The sequence below is a fragment of the Merops nubicus genome, unplaced genomic scaffold (genome assembly GCF_000691845.1).
Source record: "Merops nubicus isolate BGI_N331 unplaced genomic scaffold, ASM69184v1 scaffold9928, whole genome shotgun sequence".
Taxonomy (NCBI): domain Eukaryota; kingdom Metazoa; phylum Chordata; class Aves; order Coraciiformes; family Meropidae; genus Merops; species Merops nubicus.
Window position 1 is genome coordinate 30434 of NW_008626334.1, and position 17528 is coordinate 47961.

General features: G+C 42.8%; 1 protein-coding gene across 1 annotated transcript in view; it reads left to right on the forward strand.

Moving 5' to 3' along the window:
* Positions 1-17528, forward strand: part of LOC103778378 (collagen alpha-1(XXII) chain-like) — a gene marked incomplete at its 3' end in the record, with an annotated part of 106830 nt that overhangs the window by 4387 nt on the left and 84915 nt on the right. The gene's annotated exons all lie outside the window — the stretch shown is intronic.

Sequence of the window (17528 nt, forward strand, 5' to 3'; positions counted from 1 at the left end):
TAGGAACCAGAAGGATCCTTGTGCTTTTCTGCCTTTCACTATCCCAACTCTACTGAAAGCTGGTGATCACTAGTGCTCTGGCTGTCAGCCACATAAGCCTTGGTGATGTTTTGAATGACTTTTAATGGAGAACGGTGTGTGAAATTCACACTGAGAAAATGAATTTTTCATTTTCAGCCTCTTGGTGAAGAGGACTGAAAATTATAGTTGGCATATGTCATAGGTTGGTATCTCCCATCACTTTGATGGGAACTGGAGGACTGGCATTATGGTTGGTATCTCCCATCACTTTGATGGGAACAGTAATCATATAGCCCTTTCTCTTTCACCCCTGATAAATCACTCTATTGTTCTGACTACAAAAAAGCTACTTGGTTTTGCTGCTTTGTGCAGTGTGCGTGGTGGTTCCTGTGAGTTCTTTGGGTCAACATCATGAAAGACTGCTCTGGTTCCTGGGTCTGAACTTGAAAGGCAACAGCTGACTCCTTGTGTGATGCTGTAACACACTGCAGTGTTGTAATAACCAGGTCTATAGGCTGACAAGCTATCTTACTGTTGCCTGAGAAAAAACAAATCTTGTAGCTACTGTTGTGAAGCTCTTTTATTGCTCTCTGTGACCTCCATTTGCCAGGAAAAAAGGTGTCAACATAATGCTCTGGGATTATGCATAGTTCCCAAAGAGTGGCTAGCAAAAGCAGGCCTAAACCAGTTGACATTGCCCAGTAGTGTCAAGGTGTGACTGCTTTTATAGAGCTTCAGTAAGACCAGGTATGGAAAGTGTGCTCTGAATACAAGTGGAAGTCATGGTGGATATTGACTGTAAGCTATGAAGACTGAAGGAGCTTGGCTTTTTTTCCCTGAAAACCTTAATGTAATCATACACACAACTGGGGTGTAATAAGGAAGGATAAACCATCCTGGTGGGGACACTCAGCCAACTCAACTTCCTACTGCAGCTACTCAACTCACCAGATCTGATTTTCCTTTGAAACTTTTCCTTTCTGTTACTTAGCTTTCCCAAAGAAAGTGTTTTCAGTGCTCTGTGCCTGGGTCACTGTTTATCACCTTCTGAAAAAAATGACTTGCCTGTGTGTCAGAGTGTGGTTCCATTCAGCTGTGCCTGTCTGAGCCCTCAGTGTGTCCACCTGTCTGTGCTTCCTGCTTCTCATTAGATGGCAGAGGAGCATCCTTCATCTGGTGTGTGGTAGCAGTTACTCTCCAAGGTGTTTGCTGCCACCTCCACTTGTGGGTTTGGTGGGAAGAATAGATACTCTGAAAGGGTAAATGAAGGGAAGGGTTTAGTTTTATGAGATATATGGAACTTTTGAGGGGAAAACATGCTTGTGGTGGATTAACCTTCAGCAGGTATCCACCAAAGCCACTCTGCCCCTCCCAACTCCTCAGCTTAACAGGGGAGAGAAAATAGAACAAAAGGGTCATGGGTTGAGGTAAGGACTGGGAGAGATCACTCACTAATTACTGTCACAGGAAAACCAGACTCAACTTGGGGAAATTAATTTATTACAAATTATATCAGAGCAGGGTAATGAGAAATAGAAACTAAATCTTAAAACACTTCCCCCTCACCCTTCCCTTCTTCCTGGGCTTGGCGTTATTCCCAGTTTCTCTACCTCTTCCCCTCAGTGGCACAGGGGGATGGGCAGTGGGGGCTGTGGTCAGTTCACCACACCTTATCTCTGCTGGGCCTTCCTCCTCACACTCCAACGTGGGGTCTCACCTGTGGGAGAGAGTCCTCCACAAACTGCTCCAACGTGGTTCCTTTCCATAGGCTATTGTTCTTCATGAACTGCTCCAGCATGGTCCTTCCCACAGGGTGTAGTTCTTCAGGAGCAGACTGCTCCAGCATGGGTTCCGCTCTCTCCATGGGTTAGCAGGTCCTGCCAGGAGTCTGCTCCAGTGTGGCTTCCCACAGGGTCACAGCCTCCTTTGGACATCCACCTCCTCCAGTGTGAGATCCTCTATGGGCTGCAGGTGGAGATCTGCTCCACAGTTCACCTCCGTGGGCTACAGTGGGACAGCCTGCCTCACCATGGTCTTCTCCATGGGCTGCAGGGGAACTCTGCTCCACTGCCTGGAGCATCTCCTCCCCCTCCTCCTTCACTGACCTTGGAGTCTGCAGAGTTGTTTCTCTCACATATTCTCACTCCTCTCTCCTGGATGCTGTTGCACAACAGATTTTTCCTCTTCATAAATATGTTATCAGAGAGGTGCTACCAGCATTGGTGGTGATAGGCTTGGCCTTGGCCAGCATGGGTCTGTCATGGAGCCAACTGGCATTGGCTCTTTTGGACATGGAAGAATCTTGTAGCATCTTCTCACCCAAGCCACCCTTGTAGCCCACTCCTCTACCAAACGCCTCCCACGTGAACTAACCACAAGGCTGTAAATGGGTTGGTTTGGTGTAAGGTCAAAGGGAGTCAGAAAGCCACCAATGAACATTCATAAGAAAGGCAGCAGGGAGGAGGGAATTAGCTGGACAAAGAGTGAGAGGATAGTGTGCACATACTGAGGAGCACTCGGGCAGAGATCCAAGGACATTAGCAGTGGCAAGGGGTGCATGGGACACAGTGCAGGGACGTGGATGCAGGGTAGAAGGAGGGGTTGTCATCTGAGGCAGCACACAGTGCAATGGGCTGATTTCCACAGCAACAGCAGCTCTATGGATCTGCCATAGCTGTGCCTGGACAGTGTTCTTCTCATCCAGAGACACCAGTGAAATGGGCTCTGGACATCCCTAGAACCTTTATTCCAGCCTTGATGGGGAACATCATCTTCTCCATGTCTGGCCTCAATCCCTCTCACTGAGGTTGGACCCCAGTCATGTCCTGTTTTCACTGGATATCAGCAATAGTTTATTGTGTTACTTTACACATCAGTCTTTTCTGTTACATATCTTCCCTAAATCTTTTCTTCCTAGACTTCCATCAGAGAAACTGCTCCTTGGCAGAACCAGACTTTTCATACTTATTTATCTAAATTACAGTTTTTCATGCAGAATGCTTTCAGTAGGTGTGATGTTTAGATCACATCTAAACAAACAAGGAGTTCTTTCTGTCACTGAAACCAGCCACTGAAGTAGAAGATGAGATGGTGAGACCAGCATCAGCAGATGTATTAACATGGAGATCAGGTAACTTTTGTTATCTGATTATGAGAGGTATTAACATGGAGATCAGGTAACTTTTGTTATCTGAATATGAGAGGTGGAACTGTTTTGGGAGGTAGGAGAGGGCTGGTGGAGAGCAAGACCAAGTGGTTCCTTCTGCATGTGCCACTTTTTCCTGTTAATACAGTAGGAACAGGAAAGGAGTTCACTGTAAGGGCCATACCTTATACATATTTAGAAGGTAAAACTTTTAATAGCTGTTGTAGTTAACTTGCTGTGGTTTTAGTGACAGCACTGCTTAAAACAGGAATGTGGAAACCACTGGGTGGGTGGAGAACGTGACAAGGACACAAGCCAAGCTGCACGTTCTAAGACAAAAGTATCTATTGGCACAGCCAAGCTGGGATTTTAATAGCCATAATCTTTTGTGAGCTCCTGGGAGACACGTGAATCAAGGAGTGGAAATGGTAGGAAGTTTTTTTGCTGTGCTGACCACTGATGAGTCTTCCAGTCCTTGTACTGCTGTACTAGTGAAATGTGCAGATTTGTGAAGTGTTACAAGTACTGGATTTCGTGCCAGCTGCTGTTCAGAATTACTTGTCTCAGGTCTCACTGGACGTCTGTCCTAGGCTCATTCATTCCATCTTGCTATATTTGACTGAATTTATTGCTAAGAGCATGTCATTAAGTGCATTAATAGCATTTTAGCTCTCATTTGATCTTGAAGTAGGCATAGCAGAATCAAAAAATAGCATGTCTGCTCAGTGGGACATTGTGGCAGTGGGAGATATTCTTGACAAACATTTCCATTACATTCTGGACTATAGTTAGCAGGCAAAAATGGGGGATGCTTTCACAGGAAAGCAGGAGAGATACGTTCTGCTAAGAATTCCAGAGATGCTGTATGCTTCCTAAATAGGGTTTCTGCTTTTATGTTGTAGAGAGAACAACCAACAGCTATGGAATATTTAAAAATATACTAGCATCTGCTTTTGGGAGGTAAATAGTAGGTTTATGCTTGTCCATTGCTTTGATTTTAACCCAGATTTAATTTAAAGCTGTATTTGATAAATGAATGCATGTACAAAGTTTTCAATCTGGCTTGAAACTGGTAGCACTGGTGTTGAACACTGTCATCTGCCATTCAAGCCTCAGTAGCAGAGAAGTTGCAGGGGTGACCTAAACCACCCATACCTGCTCAGAGGGGATTGTTTCTAAGAACACTGATTGCAGTGCTTTGAATGCTGTAATATTGGAGATTATCCTGTCATCATTAAGCCAGGCAGGTGATAAGATAGAGTTTGCAAAGCTGAGCAAAACCATTCTCCAAGTTCATGGTCACTCTTTACTGGCTCCATAAAGCAGAAGCCTGTGACCTGGCACCCTCAGAGCACATGGCCTGGTTGTGCCATTAATGAGCCTCTGCTCTGCTGGAGAAATCAGACTGCACAACTTGAAAATATGTCTTATGCTACCCCTCTTCTCTTTCTGATGCAAAGGACTTCCAGCCTTCAAAGCAGCACCTTGCACAGCATTCAAAATAGTAGTCTAAAAGCTTCAGAGACTTTTTCTTTTTGAAGTCAGCTTTGCTCAGGTTCATGGTATGTTCACAGAAGAACAGTAACCCTGTTCCTTCTTGACCTTAACACTTAAGATATCTCATGCACAGACTGTGACAAAGGGTGGGCATCTGAGTTACCATATCTTGACTGACAGTTCCTGAGAGACATCAATATAGTCAAATCTCACCCGAGTACTGAAGTATCAGAACACAGCAGCACCTAGCAGTGCTTGCCTAACTGTTGACCTTCATTTTCTGTTTCCTGCTGAGCTCTGAGAGTTCACTGTTAAAGCATTCTAGGTAGCTTTGCATTACACATCATGGAAGAGGAAAGGAAGGGGAACTCAACAAGCTGGCAGGCATGAGAATCCTAAAGTACTTTAATGAACTCAGTTGTGGTAACAGCTTTAATTCTTTTAGTTTGTTGAGCAGAATTTTTAGACTTGTGAATCTGTAGACTGGTTTTACTTTCATAGTTACAACTATGACTATTTGAGTTCTTCAGAAGTTCAGCTTAGCAGTAGTTCTGTGCCTTGCTTGGTCTTACTGCAAGCCTTCTTTTTTCACTGTTGTGGTGGTTTGTGGAGACTTACAAATGTGAACACAGTTTCTTTACATCTGGCAGAACATGGTGCATGCCATAATTGTACATTTGCTTGGAAAAATCTGAGGCACTCACCTTAAAATTGAATGCAAAGAAGGCTGAGGTGTTTTGGAGCAATATCTGATGTCCAACAGACTGGTTCAAGTCTGATTAGCACAAAATGTCCCATGAAGAGACTCTAACTCCTGTGCTTTAAGCTCATGTGTACATCACACTTGCCACAAGCAGCATTCCTAGAGGAACAGCCCACATGTGGCTGCTTAAGGTTATGTCCAGGCTAAGTGCTGTTACTAACATTTTGATTGACAGTTGTAACTCTAGTCACTTCCAGATGGTTTGGCAACTCTGTGAAAAGCTCAGCAGACAACTGCTGCTTTTTTAAAAGCTGCAGCTAGGCAGTGACCCAGCTGATATCACCTCTGATACCTCCTGTTGCTTCTTGATGCTCTTCTCCCCCAGCTGCAGGGATGACTTTCTCAAACTCTGTAACATCTCCAACTTCTAGCAACCTCTCCTCTCACAGATGACAGAACCACACATCCTTTCATCGTCACTTTTGTGGCTAACTGTGATGTCTTGCAAAGGCACAAAAGGCCTGTGGCAGAATTTCCAACTGATTTATCTTTTGCTTGAAAAAGGAAAAAATAATCACTTGATAGGCTGGGAGGAGATGAAACATCTGATGGGCTTAGTGGTGAGGACGTTGCACAGCTTTCTGTTCCCATGGAGTGGGTTGAAGGACAGCCTGGTAACTTGGATTATGGCTCCAGGAAGCACAGCAAAGATACTCTTCTCTTACAGCATTCTTGGCAGTGTTAGGTTCTTAAAGGTCTTTAAGTTCTAAAGGTATTTACTGAAGGAGTTGTGAAGCATTGGAACAGGCTGTCCAAGGAGGTGGTGGAGTCACCATTCCTGGGAGGTGTTCAAAAGAAGTGTGGATGTGGAACTTGGGAACATGGTTTAGTGGTTATAGTAATGTTGGGTGATGGTTGGACTTGCTTTTAGAGGTAATTTCCAACCTTAATGATTCTACAACTTTTTTATTTCCAAATCAAACACCATCAAATCTGATTTTCCACTTGATCCAGTCATCACCAGCTTAGAGCAAGATGATTCCAGAGCTGGTGTCTGGCAGGCAGGAATTCTTGAGCTCAGGGGGTGTGCAGTGGAAGGTAGTTGGTCCTCAGTTCTCCACAGATCATGTAGAGGTGATTGCTTTCCTAGATCATGGCTACATCTGTTCTACCACTTATAATCTCCATATCATTTAAAGTTTGCATGTCCAAAAAAGGGCAATGAAGCTGAGGAAGGATCTAGAGCACAGGTCTTACGAGGAGCAGCTGAGGGAACTGGGATTGTTTAGCTTGGAGGAAAGGATGCTGAGGGGAGACCTTACTGCTCTCTACAGCTACCTGAAAGGAGGTTGTAGCGAGCTGGGGGGTTGGTCTTTTTTCTCAAGTAACAAGTGATAGGACAAGAGGAAATGGCCTCCAGTTGCACCAGGGGAGGTATAGGTTGAATATTTGGAAAAATTTCTTCACCAAAAGGGTTGTCAAGCACTGGAACAGGCTGCCCAGGGAAGTGGTGGGGTCACCATCCCCAGGGGTGTTTAAAAGACGTCTAGAGGTGGTGCTGAGGGACATGCTTTAGTGGTGACCTGGCACTGCTGGGTTAATGGTTGGACTGGATCTCAATGGTCTTTTCCAACTGAAGCCATTCTGTGATTCCACACAACTTTCTGTTTTGCTTAGGACTCTGAAATGAGTAGGTTTCTTCTGAGATTAGCAACTGTGCTGTTTTATCACCACTTAAAGCCAGCCCAACTGCTAAAAAATAAAGTTTTATGCTTCCTAACCTCCTTCTCCCATCTGCCAGCACAGGCATTTGTGGCCTTACCATGAACTACAGCAGGGAGCCAATAAATGCTCTTCATTTCCTTCCAGGGTTAGTTGTTACTCAGATTTAGTTGAGCATGCAGCCACATGGACAACTGTAGTCCTAGGGGAGGAACCAGCATGAGGGGAGAAGAAATAACTAGGAGTGGGAGGAAGACCTGGATTGTGTCCTTTCTTAGAGTTCTAGTTGCTGAACATCAGCTAAGGACTTCAGAAAGCTGAGGAGAGTCCTCCATGTGCTCCATTTGAAAATATGAGCCTGTGCTCTGCTCTCCTCTGGTTTAAGTGTGCACAAAGTGGTTTTCTAGACAGGTTCTTCCTATTCAAGCTCCACCTCTGGGCTTCAGCACAGCTTGCTTGCCTTGAACAAATGGCCTGTGTAACAAAAACATCCCACTGCAGATGGGTTGCTTCAGGATTCTCTTCCATTTTCCTGAAATAGGCCTTTCAGTGTGCATAATTATTGCTGCTTTACTACTGACTTAGCTGCTGGTTGTTCAGGGGTATAGTTGTAATGACAGAGGTTCCCCTCCTTGGACACACTCTGTGTCTGGCTGGGAGCATCTTGCCTGGTCGTTGCTGGGTGGAATGAAGAAGCTGGCCACCATTTGGGCACAGACTCTCTGTCAGTGCCTCCAGGCAGCACTGCAACATTTCAGGTAGCTTCTGGCCCCCAAAATAGATGTTAGCTCTGTTACAGGTTTGGAAAATGATTTATTGATTTATTTTTCTTCCCTTGTACTTTGGAAAAGCAATGTCTTAGATGTTGCCTTGGGGTGAGGAGGAAATTTAGCCTTCTAGCAGCTGTGGCCTAATTTCTCCTTTTTGCTGACTGAGCAAAGGTGTGAATCCAGCAGTCATCCAAACAGCAAGAATTTTAGAAATAAGCCTGTGGCAGAAAACAGTGTGAACTTCTGCTCTTCTTTCATACAGCTGAGAAAAGGAGTTTGTTCCAAACCTGCAGCTTTGTACAGATCACTGGGAACCTTAATCAGGGACTCTGAAGGAAGAAATACTATACAATGAGATCAATTAAACCTTTACCACTTGCCTTTCTTAGTTTCTTTCTTTAACAGTTACATACAAATAGTAGCCTCATAGAACATGGGAGTCACTTTACATAAAACAGTCATTCTTGAGACTGCCAACTGTGCCTTGTTCAAACCCACAGAATCCAGCTGAATAATATCTCCCCTAGTTTGTAATAGTTTTTCTTGCATTTCAGACAAGAAATTTCTGTGAACAATGTTTGGTGTAACTAATTGTAAAGGCAGAGAGAAGATTAGACTCATGACAAATAAAAATAAGTCCCAGACGTTAGAGAGAAGTGTTGAAATAATCAGGAAAAGTATGGGTCTCAGTGGCAGGAGAAATTACATCTTATGAAAAAGTTATGTGCTCTTTAGAGAACAAAAAGAGGAAAAATACAGTGACTACAGGAGCCATTTCTACACAGTGGTGGAATGAACCAGAAATACAGAAGTAGGAACAGGCAGAAAGCTGGAATGTATGATCATGTGCTGAAAGTTATTAGTAGCTTGTTTCTCACCACTGCCTGTAGCCCTCACTGATTTTGCAGGAGCTGTGGGTGCTCAGTACTTTCAAAATTAGGATGGGGAGTCCAATATGTATCCAGCTGCAATCAGAAGGAGGCTTTCTGTCTGCTTCAGTGCAGTCCAAACAGTGGGGTAAGAGAGGATGAATCCTTGGGGCAGCACTGCCTGTCTGGGTGTCTGTTTTCTGATGGATAAGGAATGCTCAGTAGAAAGAATAACCTCTGAAGCTGGGAGATGCTCAGCAGGAGGCTAGGGCAAGGCACACAAAACCTCTGAGATTTCAGGATTAGTCACAGGATTTTCTGCCCAAGAAAAACAGAGAGATGAGGAGAAAACCCTTGCCATGTGTCCTTCATAAAGCTAAAAAAATGTTACAAACCTCAGCAGCTCTTGTGCAGTCAGGGCTTTCTTCTGCCTTCATTCACAGTCCCATAACTGAACTCAGACTAAAGGACATCACTTAATGTTCTAGGCCTGCCTTTGTGGTGTGTTTTGTTTGTTTTGTTTGTTTGTTTTTAATTATTTTTAATGCTTTTTATGCCTATTCCCATAAAAATCTCCTGGTATCTTTCAGCACAGGCTACGAGTGAAGGTAAACCATCACTTGCCTTGGTTAGGTACACCTGCACATTAAAGATTTCCTCTGCTCTCCCTTGATTGGGGCATGTACTTCTGTTTGGGATAGCTAAAACCAAGTCTGGAAAGGTGCTGCAGAGACATAGTCCCAGTTCTGCTGATGGAGCTGGTAGAATTCACAGCAAAAGATAGAGAGGTGTGAATATTTGTCAGAGCACACAGAACCCCACACAACACATGAAGACCCCGTCATAGCACGTTATACTTCTTCTGAAGCTCAGTGGGTTTCCTGAGCCCTGCAGCTTCTTAAGAAGTTAATATTTCTGTGAATCCCTTCTAGCAATGGTGAGCTTGGTCTCTTGAGACTGTTTTTTTTTGTTTGGTTTTCTCCTGGCTTCATATATTCAACCCTCAAAGTCTTGAGGGTCCTGGGTAGGTGACTACTTTCTCCTCAAATAGCTTCACTGGAAAATCTGTGACCTTTTGCAGTATTGAATCAAGGTCTTTGCATCACTTGGAAGTTAAACTGATTTGGGAAACAATTTCAGAAGAAGTGAATGTAAGAACAAACCCAAGCTCAGACCTAGGTAAGGTGACACACTAACACCTGAAACAAAATTATTTCTGTAAATCCCCTCTAGCAATGGTGAGCTTGGTCTCTTGGGACTGGGTTTATTGGTTTGTTTATTTTTCTCTGCGCTTCATATATTCAAGCCTCAAAGTCTTGAGGGTCCTGGGTAGGTGACTACTTTCTCCTCAAATAGCTTCACTGGAAAATCTGTGACCTTTTGCAGTATTGAATCAAGGTCTTTGCATCACTTGGAAGTTAAACTGATTTGGGAAACAATTTCAGAAGAAGTGAATGTAAGAACAAACCCAAGCTCAGACCTAGGTAAGGTGACACACTAACACCTGAAACAAAATGGGCAGGATCACCTACTTTTAAGATCTGGGATGAAACCATTGCTTCCAGTTCTGTGTCTTGCTGAGGTGTCTTTAGAAGCCCATGTTATTTATCCCTGTGCTCAGGACTGAAGCAAAGCTCATCATTTAAATTTCTAGGGGCTTATTTTGAAGCTGTAGGTAGATCTCTGATACATGTGAACATTGCTTGGGCTCTCTGCAAAGGAGATCTTCTTACTGAGTTCAAACTCAGGTGCCATCACCATTTCCTTTTTCAGGCTTTGATAATATGATCCTTTCTTCTGTGGAAGTTTGTAAAGGTTGTCAGACCTTTCTGTCACTGAATTTCAACTTCTGGGTTTTTTTTCAGCTGAACTGAGCCCAGAGACAACATTAAATTGTCATGTAGCAGTCTGCTAAGAATATTTCTTCCTCAGTGCTAGAGCTGCAGCATGGTTTAGTTGGTGGGCTATTTTTGTTAGTAAATTGTAGGGTTAGTGTTTCAACCCAGTGAAGTTCCCTACAAGTTACACCCAAATACCAAATTCCTTTTCAAATCAGTAATCTTGTTTATAATGTGGAACAAAAGCAGTGGGAGCGTTTTGAACACCTAGGAGAGCTGCTTTTTGATAAAGTACTAATTAGGTTCTTTAAAATGCAAATAAGAGATTGTAACAAGCTCTGCTATATTAGTGTAGTTACAAATGATGGAGAACAGTTCAGAGTTCTGCATAAAATGCCTTTTGGCATGCTCTCTGGTTTGGGAGCTGTGAATACTACTGATAATGCTGACCAGAAGTAGGGAGGGTATCTTTTTGGGGCGGGTAGCTCGGCTGGATACTGTGGGTTTTCTCACTTGCTGCCCTAAACTGTTGACTGACAGCCTCATGTGATGTCAGGTTTCAAACCTCCATCCATTTATTTACAGCTTAATTGTCAATATTTAGTGCCAGTTTGGCTGTAAATTGATCTATGCTCTAGGAAATTAAAAATGTGTATATAAAATACATATAGATGTGGGTGTGTATAAGACATTTATTTCTCTCTGTATTTATATATATATATGAAGTCTGGAATGTAAAGCTGTGTCCTTTCAGCCTGAACCATCAGTCTTTTGTTTTACAGTGAGGCAGATAGAAAGCCATAACATGTTAAAGCCCTAGTGAAGATGAAATACAGGACATTTTTACCTCAGTGTAACTACACACCACCAACCCCCTCCACCACCTCTGAGCAAGACTTGTTTAGCTACACTGCAGTTGAAATCACTCTGCTTTGTTCCTCCAGGGTTTTATAGCAAGATGGATACAATATATTGGTTATCTACTATAAAAACCACTCAGTTTTGTCAGTGAAGACATAACTCTGTGAGAGGCTGCAGTACTAATATGACACAAGTAGGATGGTGCAGCAGGATTTTAGTTGCTAGGGCTAACACTTCCTGGGAAATGACTCTAATAGCTTGAGGGTGTTTCTGAGTTTAAAACAGATGATCGATAAATGGAATTAATATTGTGTCTTTATATTCAAGTATCTTGAGTGGGATTCATAGAATCAGTGCCCTGGAATTTATTTGTCTAGACTCTTTTGAGAGTGAATGGGAAGGAATAGATAAGATACCTCCAGAGAGTCATTCGTCCTTTTCAAAGAAGACTGCCCAAGACTGGCAACATGATTCAACCTCTGAGTGCCAATCTCTGTTCACTAGTTTTTGAGGAATCTCAGATAACTTGATCACACTGGATTCCTCACTTTGACAGCCAAAAGCCAAAGAGTTGGATCTTTCCCTTGCCATGTTCTGGGAATACGAAAATGTTTGGTTCCTTATGCCAGTAACTCAGCCTGCTGGGATTTACTTTACTGATGCCTATATATTGCCATATGTTTCAGGTCAAACGTTGTACTGCTAAATTTACTGATCCCTAAGGGAGTACTCCTGTGAGGAGAATGGTTTCCTCTCCATTATCTTGGTCTTCTTCTTAAATGTTGTGATAAATTTGCCCTTGAAGTGAAGTGCATTGTGATACTACCCACTGCAGTCTGTTGACTCATTACAGGGAGGAGATAATGACTGAAAAAACAACTAATGGCTGAAATACAATTAAGAGTAACAGAGATGGAGACACATTTTTTAATTAATGTTGTTGAAAGACACCTTTGCTGCAAATAGCCTTTTTTTGGTGTTAATTGAAGCATGAAAGTTGCATCCTGAGGCAAGCCTGCAAATCCACTCTTGCTTAATGATCTTTCTGATTTTCTCTATCACAAAGTCAGACCCCCAAACAAACTGTACTCTACTGGAATCAGAATGGGAAGGATGCCTGCTCAGAGCAGCTCCTGTGTTAAGCAAGTCTGTAACGGGTGCACACAGATTGTCCTCTCGTAGAGCCAAGCTAAGAACTGTAGGACCTGGTGATAAAACCCAGTGGAAGAACTGGTGCCTCCTGTGACTTTAAGGCTATGAACACCCCTGGAAAGCTGACAAGTGACTTTGAACCAGTGGAGTTCCTGAGTGAGCATTTAGGTAATGAAAAAAATCTTTGAGTTTTTTGATGAATTCACAGTGGGTTCCATTTGCAGAAACATCCCTGTGAGTGGTGGCACTGCTGCAGGCTCTGCTGGAAGACAGCATGACTTGTTTTGAGCATTTTGACTCTTGTATGTAAGCGTGGCACACATAATAAGGGTCATGACAGAGAGGGGATGTGCTCAGGGCTAACAATGACAGAGGACTGAAGTGATCCAGCCCAGCCTTTGACTCTTGAAACCCAATCTCAATGCTTTCTGGTGCAACACACTGCACAGCTCCAGCAGAGGTAAAAAAGCTCTGCTTGGCACTTTGGAAAGTTCACTTAGATGTGTAGACTAAGACCCTTGGATATAATGTTTTTTTTCAAATCCTGATTCTATATTTCACCATATATTTGGGCAGTGCCCAGCCCCAAGAGTCTTGTTAGAGTGCAAACACTGGGTGTAATGCTCCTGCCCTGCTCCAGCTGCAAGGAGAAGTGACCCACCCCCCACCACCTTCTACACCTGTGGCCCTAATTCAGAGTTCACCACTTTAACAAACAGGGTAACAGTGTGTAAATCCATCCAAGTCACCATTCCTCAGCTGCAATGCACAGGCCATGAGACTTCAACTGTGAGTACACAACATCTCCTGAAAAAAGGCAAAAACGTCTTAGGAAATTTACTGTGTTAGTTACAAGTCAATATATTTAGGGAGGTATCTGCTAACAGTTCCTCCATGCTGTCAGAGCTCTGTGCTGGACTGGTGATTCCTGCACGTTGATTTTTAACAGAGCTGTTGAAGGACTAGGGTAAAATTTGGAGAGCTACAAATCTTTCAAAAATTCAACAGCATTTCCACTAGCTGTTCCTATTTCTGTTAGCAAGCATAGCAGCTGATGCTTGTCTTGTTTACCTCTGGAGGAGCCTGGATCATGTCCTGAAGAATTAATTTCCTTAGGCAAATGTTATATTTATGACGTATTTAGCACCAAATGAGTATTTACATGCTCACCTCTTTTCATGCTCTGAGACACTGTGATTTCACACAGTGTAAGATGGTGCACAGGAATCTCTTTAATTTATGACTGGTTCAGAATCAAGGACTTTTATCATCTATAATTAGCAGTTTATCCTAGTGGGTGGTTTAGGGTTTTTTTCCTTGTAAAGCCTTTTGCATGCAATTATTTAGTTAAAAATATTGCCCTGGGTACTTGTTGACAGCACAAGAATACAGCATGGGACCACTGAACAAATGGAATTAGTGGATGAGTTGCTACACCCTGCCACCACACTCAGCTCTACAAGCTATTTTTGAGTTAATTATATCTCTCAAGTAATTTGGCTCTGGGGGTAGGTATATTTGTTTTAGAGCAAGGGGCCTGTAATAAAGTTGCAGCTTTTTTTCTTCTGATTTTTGTGGGTACTTGCCCTATTCATAAAATGTTATGCCCTGCTGAAATTTCCAGACCCATCTTTTGGTCTCACAGGGATGAGACAATTTTTCCTTGTTCGGATCCTACTGAAGTTGTTTCCTTTTTTTTTTAGTTCTTCTAACATCAATGGTTTTAGCTGAGATTATAACTAAAGTAACAAGTTTATTTTGGGACTCTTACCTGGAGCAGGGAGTAGTTTCACTCATCTGTGTTTATGCTCGGTAATATCTCACTGCTAATTATTTTCTGTGAACTATAGTGTAGCAAGACAATAATTGTTGAATTAACCAAACATATTTGAAAGTATTAGACTTTGATTTGCCACAACTTTGTACAGTTAGTTACATGAATTCTGAGTTATTTCTAGTGAATCCAATGGTTTTCTTAAGCTCACACAGCAGGGCAGTACAAGACCTCAGAAGAAAAACCTTGGTTGACCTGATGTAAACGTGGTGCAGTTCCCTTCCTTATGAGAAACTCTGGAGGCTTTCTATGAGAAGTTTGGTGCACCCAGGTATAAAGAGGATCTGTGTTGGGGCTTAGAGATCCTGGTGTTGGATCCAACCCCTTCAGTGCTGAAATAACTCTTGTCCTACTAGCAGGGAAGATAGGTGAGACAAGTATAGAACTTTTTCTCAGTGTTCCTCACCCTTTGCTATATGTGAATGTGTTATGTGTGGCAGGCAGGGGGATGTCCCTACATCTTCCTTGTATTCTCAGCACAGTCCAGGGCTGAAGATGGACCTGGCCTGACTCTGTAGTTTTTTGGATGCTGTTTCTGCTCACAGACAGGCGTTGCCAGGGTTGTCCAGGATGGTGCAGTTCAGGAGAGGTGCAGGAGCACTTGGGGCTGTAATTGCACGAGGCTGACCCTTTCATCTTCTGTTCTTTTCTTTTTTTCTTCTCAATAATTGTTTTCCCTTCACCACAAAATGTACAGGAGAAAAACAGCTTTTCAAGAAAAGTGTTTTCTACCCGTAACTCTGTGCTGTGGTTGAACGAGAGGGAGAAATGCCAAAAAAAGCAGATAAATTTATGCCAATGATTTTATAGTCACAGAGGTTTGTTTGTCTGTGGTTTTTCTCCCCCTGCCCACACATCATTATAACATAAGCTTCCAAGTAACCTACTGTCACCAGAAAACAATGGGCCTGAGGGCACCAAGGGCACCCCCCTTCATCTGCTTTGCCCAGGGAGCCACTGCCTGTGTTTGGATCCTTTCAAAGTGAGCAGAAGATGAAGTATTGATCAGATCACAAAGTGGAAGGTGCTGGCTGGTCATCTGATTGTGGGTATGGGCCCTTTCCTGGTGGTCATTGCTGGGGAACTCCACACATCCCACAGACTTGAGTATCCCCCACAATCCTACCTTGAAATTAGCCTCCTCTTCTGCACTCAGTTCTGTTTATAGCATCCACTGGTGTTTAGCTGTATATATGTTCTTTCTTTCAGTAAATGCAAATAAAATCCAGGGGATGGAAACCACAGGGGTGGCTAAACATGCTATTCATGCTGGGTGGATCTGTGCTCTCATGGGGGGAGTGGAGTGTCCTAATTTCAGAATAGTACAGACAGTTTTCTGTAAGTTGGTAGGTGTTTGATTATCTAATTTTGGATGGGAAAGTAGAGAACGTAGACATGTAGCTACAATGTATCTCTTATTGTATAGTAATTTCTGAAATTTTTGTTTTTGTTGGGTTTTTGGGGTTGTTTTTTGTTGCATTTTTTGCTTGTTTGTTTTTTTTTGTTTCGTTCTGTTACATGTTATGGATGATTTCCCTGGTGTTAGTATGACCTGTGAAAAAGGAGCTGCATTCAGTAGTCCCTTAGTTAAAACAGGCCAGCTCAGGAAGTGATTCTAGTAAGGTACACAACAGCAACATTAATTCAGGAACAATTACATTTAGCAGTGTATCTAAATGTATAAAGTAGTTAATGAAAGTAATAGATTGGATCTACACATGCAGCTTTCTGTTTGTCTGGACAGACACTTTGTGATGAGAACTTGGGCTTGCTCAGTGTTTGTGCAAGATGTCAAGAGAGTTGTGGTGCTGTGGACATGGAACTGGTGCTGCCTCTGGTGTAGACTGTCCTTAGACAGCAACTTAGCTGTTGCTTGTCAGTCTCTCAAACCAGGAGAGAAGGTGAGGCTGTAGTCTACTCTTGTGTCTCTGTGTACAGGTCCAAATTCATTCTTCCTCAGTAGTTACAGCAGGTGTGACTCTGCCTCATGTTTCCAGACTTCTTTCTGACTGGGGATGAATGTGACCTTTCAGCAGAAGAACTTCACTGCCCAGAGGTGATGCTGCCATTCTCTCTTTATGCTCTCCATGTTTGCTGAAAGGACTGTATAGTCTCTCTGGAGCTTCTCACCTTTATTCTATTATAGAGAAACATGATCTCAGTAACATATGCTGATTAAGAATGGACATTGTGGGTTTTTTTTTTTAGTTATCCTGCTCTAAGGAAAACAGTTTAAAATACACTTCCATGAGAACAAGACTGCCAGTCTGTCTAGTATATCACTTTTGCTTTGGGCTGAGTCTGAATCTTACCTTTAAATTACTCTTTTATTTGGAGTTGTAAGTGACCTTGCACTGACTTGGAAAATTCATGCCACATTAGACACTAGTATTGCTAATGACCAAAATTCCCAAATCACCTGTGGAATAATACATTAGGAGATCTGACGGTCAGTGCCCATCATGCCTTTGGAGAATATGGAAACATAAAAACAGTAGAAGAAGTGAAAAGAAGCGTGTTCTCCTAGCTTCTTTAAATGGCAGGCTGATGCCAGTGTGAGAGATATGGTCTTGTTCAGCTCGGCCTCAAACTTCTGCCTTTAACAGCATTTACTTCTGAGAAAGGAGAGATTTATTTCCAAATGAGCAGATATATCTGCAGGACATGAGTTGTATGATGTCCTGTGTAAGAGGCTTTAATGCTGGTCATAGTTTTAATATAATATATAAAATATATTTGATGTATGCTTTCTTCTAACAGAAATGCCACCAGACTGCCCCTCTCCTAGACTCTGAGCTTTCCCAGCCTAGTGAGGGGGACACTGAGATCTATAACTGTCTATATGTGTGGGGTTGTTTGGCAGTGTCTTGGCTCTGGCATGGGTGGAAGATGGGACGAAGGAAAAAACTGAAAACATGTCCTTTGATTAGAAGGCAAACTGTGCTCTAATGGAGATTATTAGAGACAAATTGAAGACTTTGTTTGTCCATAAGGCAGTAGAGTGGTTTTCTTGTTTGGTGGCCTGGCAGCCTGCCAAGATGTTTCTCAGTAACTAATCCTGAGTCAGTTGTGGGAACAGAGGACAATGCCACGGATCTCACACTGGAGAGGGAAAG